The sequence below is a fragment of the Cryptomeria japonica genome, chromosome 2, assembly GCF_030272615.1.
Source record: "Cryptomeria japonica chromosome 2, Sugi_1.0, whole genome shotgun sequence".
Taxonomy (NCBI): domain Eukaryota; kingdom Viridiplantae; phylum Streptophyta; class Pinopsida; order Cupressales; family Cupressaceae; genus Cryptomeria; species Cryptomeria japonica.
Genome location: NC_081406.1, coordinates 262,347,124 through 262,365,276, shown reverse-complemented (window position 1 = coordinate 262,365,276; position 18,153 = coordinate 262,347,124).

Genomic DNA, 18,153 nt, shown 5'->3' with positions numbered 1-18,153 from the left:
TTGTTACAAGTATTTCATTAATTTAGAGAACATAATTGTTGTGCTCTTTACCTGATGGGGCCACATCATTTTGTGTATCCTCAACCTCAACATGCTGAACACCCTCTAGATCTATTGGAGTTGAAATACTAAAGGTTACATTAATGCTGAACACCAATTGCAATTATATTTGTTTAAAGAAATAATAGTGGTCCTCTTTACCTGAGTGGGGAACATCACGTTCTTGAGGTTGTGTACCCAGATCATGCTCCACTTGCTCACCACCGACTACATGCTCTAAAATATTAACAAAAAAGGTTACATTAATTACTACTCTAATTACAAATTAAGATGTTTAATTGTATTAATAACTAAATAAATAAATTTGAATAGCAAATGAATACCTCCACTACTGGGATGCAAATCCAGACCTTCATGTGCAGGTGGTGTTTCACAATTAGCAGGCTACATTCCAATAACATGCACATTGTTATCATTGCTTGCTTATTTAAAACAAATATAGTCACTTTATGTTGGAACTCATCATCAATTAGATTATTGGTAAAGTATTCAATTTGAAACAACTTCCATTTACCATATTTACCTGTGTGACGGATGCACTCGAATGTTGTGTATGCCCACTCAATTTTCGTAGCCGATCAACCATGACTAAATAGCCTTGCTGGTAGGCAATTCTCTTGTCATCTTCTGTGGGCGCTCTATTAAATTTAGAGCCCTGCATTTTTGCTTGGTACCATGAATTTTGCTTACATTATTTGATAAAAAAAAACGTTTGCAATTTATTAATATTTTGATGCAATATTTCGTTTACATGAGATACTTACAATTCGTGCAGCAAGTTTCATGTAACCACCAGAGTCGAGTTTGTGTTGCTCGTGCTTTTCTTGCCTTGCCTTGGTTTCCTTTGACATGTCACTCGGTCTATAAAAAGTTTGAAATATGTTAGATTATATAAATATAAAGAGTAATTAATTAGTAGATAATTACATTTTGAATAGTATCCCGTACCTTCTTCTGGCGTCTAATGGTGTATTTCTTTTTTTCCTTTCAATTCTCTCCTTGGCATCCAAAATCAGGTCCTTCCACTCCCTCTCTGGAATCATGGGGGGACGCTCGTACTTTAGGTTCCTCTCCAAATGGGTCCTATATTGGTCTCTCACATACTTTAGATATGTGCCAACTTTTTCAAGGAGCTTGGTTTTGTCAAAGGTGTCATTTCCAAACCACTCAACCATTTGGTTTGTCAATTCATCTTTTAACCTTTTTTCTTGGTCATTCCACCTTTTAAAGAAAAAACAAACCTGTTAGATTCAGAAATGAACTGAAGCTACATTTATTACACTTCAAGAAATAGATCAAAGGTAAACTATTCCAGCAATGATATGAAATCAAAAGTGGATAAGGGTTAGTTCACATATGATGTACCACCTTTTACGTATAGTGGGCCCAAATATCTACAATGCAATGTCACTAAGATGTTTATAGAAAATATCATTTCCTGCAAAAAATTCATGGGATCATTAGTCCAAAACAAGTGATCATAAAGTAAATTACAATTAGAGTATATATAATAATAATTTTAAAGTACCTAGAACCTTTTGTATCTTTAAGGGAAGCATTTCTTCATCGCTCACCACCAATGTGGCCTGCAACGTTCTCGTACTAGCAATACGAGAAGATCCAGGAAATGATGGTATGTTATCAGCAGTAGTCACCTCTGGCACACCCTCATGTGCATCTCCTCCTGCAAAAAATGAGTCCACTATGAAATGGCATTAGAATTCAAGAAAGAACGCTTGAAGGGAAATAGACACATGACAGAAGATAGAGAAAAAGAGGGATCTACCAATAGTGGGTGGGCCAATATGACGTGCACTAGAGGATGTGTGCATGCTACATGTTGTCGACATTGCAGCCGGCAATACAGGTGAGGGTGACCTCTGATGAGGCGACGACGGCATTTGCACAGTAACATTGACAACACCTAAAGAATAATACATTAAATATATCAAACATTAAATATATGAAAAGTGCAAGAATTGTAAACAAGGATGAACCTTTATTTTGAAAATTGACAGTATCAAGTATGATGTGTTTTGGGTACTCATAGTGATAAGCCAAATAAGTGATAATACAAGAAAATCATCATCACTTGAAGATCCTACAACACCCTGATCATGGGAACGACTTTCATGAGGGCGGATAAATTGCTGTAAAAACAATACGTACATATTTTAGTTAATGACATAAAAGAGAATAAAATATAAACCATTATTGAACTTTTGTTATAATTAAAGCTTTCATTACTGCTTACTTGCAAGTTTTCTGCTGTCTTATACAATAATTCCACCCTCTGTCATATCTCATCAGTGGTAGGATGCACGACTGCCAAAGAAATAATCTCTTTTCTAATTTTTATAAGAGGCATTTTAAAGAATTTCACAAGGTTTGTGGGATCTTCAGGGTCATCATTGCTTAACCCTAATGATTCCACATCCATGGAAAGGTGCCCAGGTACTGCAACTCCCTTTCCCTTTCCCCGAACATCCGTCTGTGTCAAGAATATCATTAGCAATTACAAAATTAGTATAAATCACTAAAAAAAAGAACATATTAATGTAACAGTTTGCTTCTATCTAATTTGTACAATTACAATGAGGTTTACTTGCTCGGTAGAAGTGTCGCAAGATACGTCTCTGTCTGCGATATGTGATGGATCCATGTCAGCCTGTGACAAAGAAAAAGTATAAAAAATGTTAGCGAAATTACATAGTGCACAACATGAACAACATGAACTTTGTAGACAAAAAGAGTATTAAATAATAAAAAGATGTTGTCATCAAAATCATTGTAAATTTTTTAATTCCTTACCTTTACTTTATGTAGACTATGTAGGATCCTCAACTAAATGGTTGACGATGTCTGTAGTCAACGACATGTTCCCACCAAGGGTGACAACATCACACAGGGACTATACCTGAAATCAACACCATCAATTGAGCATCATAAGCATTACTACATTTGTAAGTTGATAAACAATAAATAAATACGTATCATAAGCATCACATGATGTGTCATCATATATGTAATTGAGCATCACAATTAGAATCACATATCATGTTTCATCATAAACATGTAATCCATCACATATGTATCATAAATCACCATCCATCACACAGGTAATAAACAATTTCCAACATCATCATCATCATCATCATCATCATCGTCATCATCATCATCATCAACATCTTCACCATCATCATCACCATCATCACCATCACCATCATCACCATCACCATCACCATCACCATCACCATCACCATCACCATCACCATCACCATCACCATCACCATCTTCTTCTTCTTCTTCTTCTTCTTGTTCTTCTTCATCGTCATTGAGAAATTGTCGATCGTGATCATCATCCACTTCATCTTCTACTTCTTCGGTATCTTCTTCTTCCATCACATTATACTTTATCGGCCTTCCTCTTGGATCATGTCTAACAACAAATGACCAACCCGGTTTGTGTGGAACCTCTGAGTAAAATACTTGCTCACATTGGCTTGGAAGAACATAGGGCTCATCCCCAACTGGTTCAAATAACCTTGTATTTAGCATTATAAAACCATTATCATGTTCAATAATAGTTCTATCAAGATCATTTTTATTCAATCGTAGCCTGTACCATTTGATGACAAACAAAACTAATTTGGAGGAGTTAAAGTCACACTCAAGTATATCATCCAAAATGCCATAGTATCAATTTTTAGAATGTTGAGGATGAATGTCATTTCTCGATGAAATATTTGTCACCTCAAAGATTGCAATGATGCTAGAATCACAAGTTTTCTTTGTGTCATCCAACTTTTTTATGCGAAATTTATGACCATTGCAGCACATAACGTTGTGGTGTTTGACCTGTGATATGTCAAACATGTAAAATTTATTGCATTGTGAGTTGATAAACATATGGGTGATTAATAAATTTATACGTACCTGTTTATCTCTTAAACCATATACTAAATCAATTTCCCTTTGCGTAACATTGGAATCTCCATTACGATGTGCTTCTTTAACCAATGAAGCCACACCTTCCCATATTAATGTGCGTCTAGAATGTTGACAACGTTCAATCCATACTGTCATCCAGTCAAGATTGTTTGCAAAATACAAATGTAGTGCATCCCACTCTCGACCGATTGTACAAAAAATAAATAGATGTCTTACAATCGATTTATTTTGAAGATTAAGAATTAATTAAATACAATAACATCTTATAATTACCTCTCACTTTCCTCAATCTACCTTTCCCCATCAAGTACTCCCCTTCGAATTTGTTAATGGTGTTGGGATCCCAAATGCGATCCACGTGGATCTTTGTTGCAAACTTAGGAAGATATTCAGAAATGTACACCATAGTCTGGTATACCATATTTCCCTCCACCATAGAACCCTCAAGATGTGCTCTTTGTCTAACCAAAGCCTTCAAAAATTTCAAGTGCCTCTCAACCATCCACATTGACCTAGTGCGTACAGGTCCACACAATTCAATCTCCTCAACTTGGTGTATGAGGTAGTGTTCTTGTGCATTGAAAAAAAATGGAGGTAGACACTTTTGCATTTCACACATTAAATGAGGAATTTTTCTCTTCCAATATTTTTTATCGTCTTTATGGATTTCTTTACATGACAACCACCTACAAGGTATTCAAGACGCAAAAAAATATATTACATAACAAGTAAAACAAATCACAAATATAATATCTATACAACAAACTAAACAAATATCACTACTTAACTCATGTATTTTCCAAGATCATATATGACTTGCTTGACATTATTGTCGAAGTCGTCTGGGAGAGATAGAGGTAGAACGTACTGCAACAATTATAAAATTATCTTTTCATTTTTTTGTAACATAATGAAAAGTACACGTACGTGCAGTACTTAAATACATACTAAAAACACAAGAACATGAATTACCTTAATGAAGGTATGCCAATCATGTGTTTTCATCCCTGGCCCAAATTCACTTTTCTTTGATATGAGATTGTTTATGTTCGCAACAAATCCTATGGGAAATCAAATTTTTCGTATGACTTCTTTTATAGCATTGCTTTGCTGGTCCATTAATAACCAAGGAAGCTCACTTATATTAATCTGGTCTCCATGGCTATTTGATTGAATGACATTTATCATTGCATGATTAGAATCCTGAATGTCACTACATATTTTGACAATTTTTTCTTTGTCACGTCTTCCATCCAATATTTTCCATACTGTCTCTGTTATATTCTTTCCAATATGCATACTATCAAACAAATGAACAATGTGTAACTGCTCGTAGTAGGGCAACCTACTAAATTGTTGGGGATAACTTTTTATTCCCTTAGGAAGGTGGTCATTTATGCCTTCACAACCTTCATGATCATCAATCACATCATCAGTAAACAAAACAAAATAGAAAAGATGTTTTATGACAAACCAATAGATGGAATGGCATTACCTTGACGATTAATTCTATTATATTCCAACTTCCATAGGTGAGGTGCCATTCTTTGTGGCTTTGATGTATTCTCTTCTTTCCCATCGAAAAGATGTTTTTCAGTATTTCGATACTTATGATTTTTGTGGAGAAAGTGCCTATACTCATCAAACACCTGCTTTCCTAAACTTTTTGAATGACGAGATTTCATCTTTGGACCACAAACAGGACATGCAAATTTTCCCTTTGTTTGAAGACCTACAAGATAATGTATAATTGGATTAAATATGATATTTTTTTGAATTATAATGTTCATGCACAACTTAAACACTATAACATACCACAAAAATGTGTTAGCCCCGAGGCATCGTGTATTGTCCATAGAAGCATCGCATGGAATTGAAATTGTCTGTCCTATTGGTCTAGAGACGTCATACATAGTGACACCATTCCATAACTCTAGCAACTCGTCAATAAGAGGCTCGATAGATACATTCATATCTTTAACTTGGTACTTACCTAATCGAATGAACAAAAACATTACATAATTATTATGACCATTTTACTGCAATATTTATAATTAAATTTATACGACTATATTTAAATGATAAAATACCTAGAACAATCATTGCCAACATTATGTGCTCCCTCTTTATTGACATCCATGGAGGAATGTTATTGTTGATAACAAAAGCAGGCCACACTAAGTAAACAGATCTCATCTCTCCAAATGGATTGACATCGTCCGCTGCCAATGAAAGCCTGAGATTACGAGGTTCTTCTTTAAAGTGTGGCCACTTTTCCTCTATGTCCATAAATGTTGAACCATCCACAGGCATTCGAATAATGTCATCTCAACTTCTATTGTATGCATGGTAATCCATAAATTGTGCCAAGCTAGTTCACTTGAATAATCGTTCCATACATGGAATAATGTGAATATAGCGAAGAACCTTGCAAGGAACCCTTTTTGTTATTTGATCTATTCGATATCTACTAATATGACATTTAGGGCATTTAGTTCAAAATTCATGTTGATTTTGATATATAATATGATCATTGGGACAAGCATCTATTGCTTGATACTCCATTCCAATATCTTTCATAACGGCAGATAGTTCTCGGTATGAGCGAGGTAGAATATTTGATGGTGGTAACAAAAACTCACCTATCAATCTACAACGAAAAAATATAATTTGTTATAATATAGAATATTAATGGTAAAACATGATTCACAGTTTATTATGACATATATGACATACCTTAACATATGTGACATTGTTATGTTGGATAAACCATTCATAACCTTCAAGTTCACCAACAACAATACAGCGAAGAGAAGAGTTGCCTGCAAGCCTTCGTAAAGGGCCTCAGATGCCTTCTCAAGTAGAGGGACATCGTGAACAACATCAAGGTCATCTTCATCATCATGATTAGTTGTGCGAGTACTAAATGAGTCATGGATCAATGTATTTGTACCATCATCTTCAATTGTGTTTTCTGGCTCATGATCGTCATCTTCCATGGGATCATTATCTTCAGCTTTGATATTCACACCTCCATGTTCGTCCACTTCGAAAACCATATTCTCAGGGTTGTGTTGATCCATACCATGTTCTCTGGGGTGCTCGACCTATATAAAATTGATAGGAACAAATAAACCGTGATCATGATCTCATCATCACGTGATTTATTATGTATATAAATTGTCGCCACGATATAATGAAAAAATTACCAATGGATGATAATCATGTCCACCTTCAATGTGACCATGCAGCCTACAATGTTTCTTCATTGTTTTGATTAGAAGTCGTCTAGTCTTTAACCCCTTACAAATTTTGCACGGACAATAACATTTTCCATCACCTTTTCTTTTCAAGTTAGACCACAATCTAGCAATTGTCTCCTTATTTTGTTGTTCGTTGATATTGTTTGACATGGTCTTTCTTCACTAGCAAGAAAATAGAAATTTTCATCATTGAACAGAGCATCTTATTGAATTTAGATTTCTAGTTTGCTTATTTTGCATATAAGCTCGCCCAAATATTTTACAGTTATTTTTCATCAAGATTCCCTCAGGAGCTGGTAGATCCTACTTCCATACTTTAATTATGTTTTCTCAAAGGACAATCCTAAAAATCCATGCATTGCAAACAACTTTTTACACCTTTGTTGGTTGTGGTAGCGTCACAGAGAGTTTACATCAATAAATGAAGAACATGCCAATGCTTTTAATGCAGCAGTAGAAGTCTATCTCTTATTCAATATCTCTAGTGAAACCCCCATGATCTTTTGTTGGAGTAGAATTTGTTATATTCTAGAAAGGGTCTTCTCCTTTGTTGATGTGATATTCATCTACCTCAAGAAATAACTATTCTTTTCTCCAACAAGAAGTGGAACTAAATGAAGATCTAGCACCATGAAATGAATCCTCAAAAGGATTACTATAGTTAGTTTTGGTAGATAATGATCTGGGTAAAATACTAATGTGGCTTTAGGAAACATTATGTACTAGCTTAGCATACTCTAACAACTTTGGTGCGACATGCTGCATCAAATTAAGTCTCCATCAGTATCTCTATTGTGTTTATGGATTGGGATTCAATGTACTATTTTTATACACAGATTTTACTTTCAATTGAGGAGGTTTGTATGTACTTACTTGTCTTTCGATTGTATTCCTATTTCAAGAATTTCTTATATCAACAAATCATTTGTTGTAAGTTGTACAAGTGGAAGCTTGAACATGCCTTCCATGCTAGCCTTGTTGATATGTTCAACACCATCTTGTGCAACAAATCTTTAAAACTCCACTATTTAATTGAAGAGTGAATAGTAGGGACAATCTAGGACACTTACAGAGGTTTTGCAAGAGAGATAAATAGACCTAAATATTATGGCTTAATAATGATAAATAGGTAAATAGATAAGAAACTCTCAATATTAAAATGACTTTCTCAATTGTCTTTACTAGAAATGGATAGATCTGCTAATAATGGCTTTATGACTATATGTCAACTTTAGACTCAATCCAAGAAGAGCTAGAACTAATATGTGATATCTAGATTTATGATCTCTATAATATAACAATCCCATAATTGTGTTTCCACACATCTATACCACAACACAAACATCATGCTAGTGTTCAACCATAGCAATTGATATCCTAATTATAGAATGTGAAATATGCACATAACTATGAATAAAGATTAAGAAAAACAAAGAAAGATGCTTATTGCAAACATAAATGACTAATGGACAAGAATTGAATTCATTGTAGATAGTTTTGAATATCAAATTCACTTATTTGTGTGCATTTACTAACTCATGTACTTGTGGCCAACCATTTATCTCTTTCATAAATTAAACACTTATTAATAACATTAAATGGTTGAGTAATTATGTTTTAGTTGAAATTGAAAATAAAATATTTTATTTCAAGACAACTCACACTATTCCCTATCATATTTTAGACTCTCAATTTTTTTAGTAGTGGTTTGATGTCTTTGGAGCTGATCATTGCATTTCTTTAGTTACGTTTGCCAGCATACTCCCAGCCTGTGCCAAAATGGGAGCTTTGGAATAGGGTATGGACATCCATCAAAGCATAAAAGATAGAGGAATTTTGTCAGATGTAGTTGCAACTCCACAAAATGGATTTGTTGAGAAGGCTTTAGAAACTTTCAAGCAAATGCAATCAGCATGTGTAAAGCCAAATTCCACGACCATTGCTACTATCCTCTCTGCCTGTGCCAAAATGGGAGATTTGGAACAGGGTATGGACATTCATCAAAGCATAAAGGATAGATAAATTTTGTCAGATGTTGTAGTTGTAACTGCCCTGGTAGACATGTATGCAAAATGTGGAAGCATAGACAAGGCAAATGAACTGTTTGATAGAATGCTTGAAAGAAATGTTGTCTCGTGGACTGCAACGATTGTTGGATATGCACAAAATAGATTTGTCGAAAAGGCTTTGGACACTTTCAAGCAAATGAAATTGGAAGGCATAAATCCAAATTCCACAACCTTTGCCAGCATCCTCCCTGCCTGTGCAAAAATGGGAGCTTTGGAACATGGTATGGACATCCATCAAAGCATAATGGATAGAGGAATTTTGTTAGGTGTTGTACTTGCAAATGCCCTGCTCGACATGAATGCAAAATGTGGAAACATGGACAAGGCTCATGAATTGTTTGATACGATGCCGCAAAGAGATGTGATCTCATTTGAACAATCAACACGCGTGCATACGGGAGGAAGGGATTGCTGCTACAAAATTGAACGCTCACTCCTCAATCACAGTTATATGGTTTTACGAGATTAAACTAGGACAATTAACCACCACATGTATATTTTTTGCAACATGAAACTAAAAACTAGGGCAATTTGAATCTACCTCCTATGTGGGATTGCCTTCGATGCAGGTTTGATGTTCTTGGGGGTTGAATTCACCACGGATGCCTACGCGGGATTGCAATTCACAAATGAATTCCCCACCTCTTATTTTATTTTGTAATGGTCAATGTCATCGGAATTACGACGAACGCAAGCAATTTTTTGAAAAAAAAGAAAATTCTCATTGCTAATGCCTTCTTCGTCGAAACCAAATGGGAAATTTCCATTGGAATTACGACGAATGCGGGCATTTTTTCAAAAAAAAATCAAATTTGGCCACAATATACCTTCTCCGTCGGAAACCTCAGTCGAAAATCTAGTCCAAAAGTATTAGTGACAGTAAACCGGTAAGACAACCTAATGCTTACAAATTTAATGGGAAATGCTTTAATTGTAACAAGTATGGTCATAGAGAAAATCAGTGTAGATCTAGAAATAATCAGAACATTAATGCACCCACCTGTCAATGTTCCAAATGCAACAAAATTGGTCACAATTCATAAAACTGTAGAATGAATGTAAGATGTTATGTTTGTGGAAGATTTGGGCACTTATCTAATCAATGCAGAACACAAACCAGCATAGGATATGGAAAGGCTATTCAAAATAATAATGTGACTTGTTATGCTTGTAACAAGATTAGACATATTGCAAAATTTTGTAGAAGCAAGACTTCACCGGCAAACAATAAAGGACCCAGTTTGAAAGGCAAAGAGAAGTTTGATGAGGTAAAGCAACAATTTTCAAGACAATGGATTAGAAAGACAGATCAAAATGTTGATAAGACTATTCCTTCACCGGTAGAATAGAGTATTACTCCTGGAGAAGTAACCCTTTGGGGGTATTGCAGCAAGTTGAACATCATGCAAATTACCCTCGATAGATGGTGAGAAGATAGATTTCTTCTCTACCAGCATGTGTTAAGTTTCACTTAACCGACGAGCATTTAATGTGGTTGTTGGAAGAAAAGACATTATAAATCATCGGTTTTCTCTCTTTTTCAATTCACCAAGCATTCAAACTTTCAGAGAGCACGAAATCCAAGCGAAGGCATCCAAGGTGAAGAAGTGAAGCGATTTCTCTTAAGCACTCAACCATTATCATGCAGCTTAAGGTATTTTTCCAATGGATTCTTCCTCTGCTCCAAAATTTATTGCAAACCCTACTGTTGTGGAAGTTGTGAAACACCCTAGGCCCATTTTTAAGATCATTCCTGAGATAGCGAAACAAGATGATTCCGTAGGTGCTTTTTCTAAAATTCCAAAAAGTGTTTCTTATGCTGAAGACCCTAGAATTTATATTCTTTGGCTAGATTCAGTTTGCAAAATCACCAAAGAAGCAACAGGCAGTGAGACCATCGACAAAGAAGTTGACACCAAAGAAGAAACAAAAACAAGTTATACCACCTCTGGATAACTTATTGAGTGAAATCACTGATGATGACAAACTATCAAATGTTAGCAACCTGTATAATTCATTCACTAATGCAAAAAAGGAAAGTATTGAGAATAGCATAATTCTACATCTTGACATATACAAGAAAGTATTAATAGAAGTTGTAGATGATTTGCCAAATGAATTGTACAGGAGGTTAGATGCAAAGAGAATTGTAGTTATGGAGCTAAACAAGAAACTAAAGATTGAAAAACTTCTAGCGGTACATTCGGTTAACTCTATAGAGGAAATTGATGAACAAATTAGCGAAGCTAACAGATCAGTTTTTGCAAGTGGACACTAGCATGTAAGCCTAATGACTAGTAGAGTCAATGAAATTGCTGAGGAAATAACAGACAAGTGGGACATCTTTTTTGTAGAGAAGGAAAAATACGAAGAGTTGAACAGACCTAAGAAAACTTTCAAGGTTTATCAAAAGGACAGAGACAAAGGAAAAGGTAAAGTTGGTGGATTACCGCGCATAAAAGTAACTGACAACCTACCACCACCTTTAGTTACTCCACCGGTACAGACTGATAACATATCGGCTACTGAAAATGTTGACACAACACATGAGGACACTAACCCCGAGTCAAAAAAATTATTTACCATGAACATTGATACTCAGGAAGTGAACATAGTAGTGGACAAGGATAGTACTGAAGTGAAAAATAATATTAATAACACTAAGCAACTGACAGAAAATATTAAGGTTGGAATACAAGAAGAGAAAACAGAGAAAACAATGCATACAGAGAAACCTTTGGACAGTGGAACAAATACTGGTAGTGTAGATGCTGGCACAGTAAAACCGACAGAGACAGAGATATCGGCAGTGGATAACACAAAGATACCGACAGTAGATAATACAGAGAAACCAATAGAGAAACCGGTTTAAGCACAAATACATGTTGAGGTAGCGAAACTGGTAATCACTGAGAAGCCTAAACCATTGCTAGTTGAAATGGAAACTCAGACTGATCCACCGGAGGTTGATTCAAGCAAATTGGTTGCTAGTACTGCAAGCACTGAGATAGTAAAAGTATTTGGTCAGACATCTAGTACTTCACTGAGCGAATTCAGACCTACAAATGTGACTGAAGTACTTCTAGACTCAATAAAGAAGATAACAGATTGCAATGCATTGGCCTATAAGGCAATTGATGACACTATTCCTATTCTTAAGATGATTGCACCAAAATGCAATTTAGATCAAGTAAAGGATTCTTTAAGTTAGTTAGACACATTGTCTAAATTCATTTATGGAAATATTTTAATAGTTGATCAAAATGAGGAAACATTCAAAGAGAAAATGGAAAAGGAAAAAGAAAAATTCTTTGAGTAAATAATAAAGAAGTGCATGGAACACATTAACACACTTTTATCGGCACTAAATAAAACAAGGAACTGTACAGGGACACATGCAAGCCACATCTGTTAACACAGGATATTGAAAAGAAAATAAGCACAGTACAAAAGGAGATAGATGATATAGCTAATAATATCATTGGTTCATCTGAACCTATATCAGTTATTGAGCAAGAGATAGTAGGATTTGAGGAGAAGATGGAGAAATTAGAGAAGGAGAAAGAAAGGATCAAGGCAAAAGCTAGAGAGCCTAAGCACAAACTTGGTCCTAAATTAGATAACCTTATCTCTCTATGGAAAGAGATCTCTGAGGCATTAATTCAAGGGCAGAAGTCACCGGAAGAGCATATGCATCATCTCACAGGTACAATACAAATAATTGAGGCAACCATGAAGGACAGCAACAAATTCATACAAAGTTTAAACTTGGTTTTGGCTGACCTATTTCAGATTGTAACCAGCCTGTTACAAACTTCAAGGTGATATTCTGCACTCATTTGACAATTTTTGACAACCTTTATCATTGATGTCAAAGGGGGAGTAGTAGACAGAGAAAAATGGCTAATCAAAGGAGATCATCTGCTCAAGGGGAGCACACATTTTCGGTAACTTTTCGAACTTCATTTTTGGAAACAGATTTTTGGATTTTTCTCATGAGTGTTGCCATCAATGCCAAAGGGGGAGATTGTTGGCATTCTACACTCTAGTGAGAAATGATGGTGTTTTCATTGATGGAAATCTTGTGGAATTCATTTGGTAAATCACCAGCAGGCACCGGCACCGGCAGACACTTCGCCGACAGCGACAACAATGTATATCGGCACCCCAAATGATAGGAATAAACTTTTGTTTATTATATTTAATTGTAAATATCTTTTGTAAAGCCAACATGGCATATTGTAATAGACTCATATATGTATGAGATCTTGTAAATCATTTTGTAAGGATGGACACATGGTAGAAGTGATGAGCGAATATTAAGGCAGATCTTGTATAAGGTTTATGATTATAGTATGAGCTTGAACCGGTATTGAACCTGGCATAACAGAAGCTGAATTGTAGTAGTACATTATATTGGATTTTCATAATCCATTTTGTAAGTCAGTGAGACTTCCATTTTGTAGATTGAGCAGTGAGCTCTAGGCAGTTGGTCTTCCTGCATGTCCAGGCCCCTCATTGTAAGTAATATCGATTCATTGGCCAATGAGTGAATACTGTGGGTCACAAATCCCACCGAGGTTTTTCCCACACCGGGTTTCCTCGTTAAACATCTTGTGTTATGGTATGTTTTCTATGTTGTCTTTACTGTTCCTATTTACTGCATTAATTCTTGTTTACTAAGACACTGTTTTGGAATGCGAAATACTTAATAAGGTTAAATATTCTCCTAATCAGTTAAATACTGATTCACCCCCCCCCCCCTCCTCGTATATTTGGCACTATCATTAATCCTAACAATGAAAGGATAGTGTCAATGGAGACACTTTATTCATCTTTCTCCTCCTTATTGATTTTCTTGAATTCCTCGAACTGAGCCAAAACAGCTTCCATCTCAGCTTTGTCTGGCATTGTGGTAGAACTAGTGATGACGTGAACTCTAGAAACTGCATCTCCAACTTTCACATACTTCTTTCTTCCATCTTTCATCATTAAGGCAAGAACCTCAAAACTAACCTGTATCTCAAGCAGTTTATCAAATGCATTCAATAAGAAGTCCTTTTCTGCCCAGTGAGTAATTAGGGAAAGAAATTATTGTATGATGTTCTCACTAGATATTAGTTTTTGACTCTCATCATACAAGCAAAAAGGAATCTCTTCTATCCTTGCCAAAATCTGATCAATTAAATTATCACATTCTTTCTTTTCTTGGTCTATTTATGAGATTGTTGGCCTTATTATTTTACCTTTATGAGATAATAATGAAAAAATTTGGATGTATTTCTTTTGTGTCGTTATTACCTTGTTTTCTACAAGAACATCAATCTTGAAATCTTCCATTTTGCTCCAAAGAGTTATACTGTTTTCAATATCTTCCATTTCTTTGGTCAAAGTGGTTTTGATACCTTGCATCTGACATTGAATAATTTTAAAATCCATCAATAACTTGACCATTGAATCCAAAAGAAGAGGGCCCTCTGATTTCAAATGATCAATCCATTCATCCATGACTTGAACCTTGACACCCACCTATTCCACCTTTTTGATAGCCTCGGTATCAATTGAGGAAACAATAGGCCCAACCTCCTGGGAAGATTGTGTGACTTTGACAAGCACACTGGTCAGCTGCTCACATTTCTACTTCCATTCATTATTTTCATCTCTTTCTTGATCAAACCTATGCACAAGAGAATTGAAAGTAGTTTGAGAGTCTAACTTGACACTCTCATGTGTCTCCACACCAAGTTCTATAGTCTGCATAGTATAATCTGCAGGTTGGATATTATCCTTGTTTTTATCTGAAGATGGCACCATAACCTCAGCATATTTTCTTTTTGTAGCAAGATCCACCAACACTCGAGAAACAATCTTTGTCTTTTTAGTCCCTTTTGCCTTGGATAGAACTAATTGCTCGAAATCAAAGTCATCTGGTGAAATCACTTGTTTCTTCCATTTAAGTACCACAACATCCATCCATGGTGGAAGATCTGCTTTGGTGGTTGGAGTTGTGGCCTCCTTCTGAGTAGTCATCCGCATCTGAGACACATTTTGACTTGATGATGTAGTAGCAGAAGATGGAATTACTTGCACTACGGTTGTGGTAATGGATGGTGGCTCTAATGAAGCAACAATAGTCGTTATTGGTGCCTCCCCTGAAACAACTGTGGTTACAACCATTGATGGTGTTTTAGTAGTAACAATGGTACTTACAATAGGTGGAACTTCAACCATGATAGTTGTAGAAGGTAGGGAAATTGACTATTTCTCTACAACTATTTTCTCCAAAGATTCAAGAAAATCCTGAATTGAAGATTCAATAATGTATGTAGGAACATCATCAAAACTTGGGAGGTTGGACAATGTAACATATTCCTGATCACCCTCCTCTTGTGGTAATTCTATATTTAACCCCTCATCATCATATTCTTCTACCTCTTGATCTGAATCTGATTCAATAGAATGAATGACAATTTGTGTGGGGTTTGATACCTGTGAAGCAGTGGGGGTAGTACTTTCTTCTTGTTGAGTTGATTCTTATCATTCTTGCATTTCCTCTTCATGAGGAATCTCTCCTTCTACTTGTTCTTTTTTTGGTTCATTTGTAGCTAGTTGTTCAGGATCCTTTGATGTTGCTTGTGAAGCTGGTGAAGCTTCACCTTTCTTTGAACCTTTGACCGTGAATTTAAACTTTGGCCCTTTTCCCTTAGATTTTAGTGAAAGGATTGTCGATAGGACCTACACATCTTCTTTGTTCCTGGTCCTTAATTCAGATGTTTTGCCGATTGGACCATCACTATCATTATCACCAAAACTAGGAGGAAGTTGCTTCATTCTAATCCCCTTTTTCAATAACCATGAATTAGTATTAGCCAAAATAGGAGCAATTCTTTGGGCAATAGACTTACTTTCCTTCTTGGACCATTGGATGAGTAGCAAGGGAGAATCAACAATCTTTCTTTCAAAGTAGACTGGGTCCACTATGTCATTAGTATCTTCCATTGTGTATGATATCTTAGCCAAATTTAGGTTCTCAATCTATTCCAAAGTAAGGCGACTGAAATCCATCCTCCTTACATCTTCCTCGTCTTCACAATCTGCCCAGACATCTTCAAGACGATATACATGTGTATAGCTCCTTTTGATTTTGTTCTTCATCTCATGGAAATCAAAATTATCATGATCTTTGAACCTCCTCATAGTGACCCATTGCAATTCATCTTCCATATTTTTGGCCTTTGGGTTAGTCAACACTGAATATCAGCCGATGGATTTTAGAAATTTGAGGTCAGTTTTATGAGCCCGTGATTGCCTCTTATGCACATGAATCAATTGTCGACATAATTCCATGAGGAAAATTTTATCCAAAGGATACCTTGTTAGCATGAATGGTTTACCTGAAAAACATCCTATGCGGATATATGTAAAAGTAGGAAATTGAAGGAATACGCAACCAAAGAAAGAAACTCTGTTGTATGATGCTTCTAAAAGTCTTTTCTTCTCTAACCCTTTATCAAACATACACTTCCAAATAGAAAAGAAGGCATCATTAACCCTTCTGAAGTGACTTCTCTAATTATTAATTGTAAGTTAGTAATAATAATCCCACACTAGAACTAGCCTCCTATCACCCTTGGTAGACAAACCTGGATATTGCCTCATGGAGGTGACTGCATATACAAGGTATGAGGTCATATAGAATTTTAGTTTTGTTTTAACCTCCTTTAGTTGTGCACATAATGCATCACTAATTTGCTCTCCCCAATCAATTTTGGTAGTCCCTTTCCTAATTATCCTCATATAATAACACATCCAATTTTGTAAGTAATGAGAATCTCTCAGACCTTTTACTCGAGAAAGCATAGTAACCATATCATTATATTGTTCATTAAAATCACTTATGTGTTCAAGTATTTTGGCCATCTTGAAGTAGTGGATACCCTAGTTGAAGATAAGAAAATTGTATTAATCATCTTCTTATATTTTTCTTCATTCTTATCATAATACTCTTGAGCACTGTCCTGGGTTACATCTGCTACCTCTTCTACTGGAGAACCCTTGAACACATTGTTAAAGAAAATATTGTATAATGTCATAACAACATTGTTATCTGCATCCTTCACCAATCTTGTATTAGGATCAAAATGATCTGCCACTACAAGTATAAAGTCTGGATCATGAGCTGCTACCGGGAAGGAAGCATACTTATGCAACTCTGAATTTATCAAGCGTGTCATATGAGATGGAGCCTTTTTAACTCAATCAAGAAATTCTTGCATGTCCACATGACCAAACTCAGTGTCCCTATTTTCCTTCATATTTGATTCAACTGAGCTTTTGGGGAACATATTCAAGTATTTATCATACTTGTACTTCATTTTCTTTGCAGGCGGCTTGCTTGGTGAAGGTTCTAACAGACTTGAAGAAGGCTTTGATTTGCCTTGAGCAAGCTTAGACATTTTCAAAGTACTGCATTCAATACCAATCATTATTATTTTGAAGATTATCAGCATCAGAAGGGCAAACTTCATCAATTGGAACAAGAATTCGGAGATAAAAAGGACTTGGGGAAAAACTAGACTAAAACTCGCAGGTCGAACTTTAAAGTCCGATTTGCAAATAAGAAGACCAATACTCGCACATTAGACTTTAAAATTTGATGTGCAAGAGAAAAACATCATGAGTTGCATATCGGACTTTAAAGCTCGATGTGCAAGTGGGAAGAACAACTTTTCACGTTGAACTTTAAAGTCCAATTTGCAAGCAAAACAAACATCACACATAGGTCGGACTTTAAAGTCCGACCTACAAGT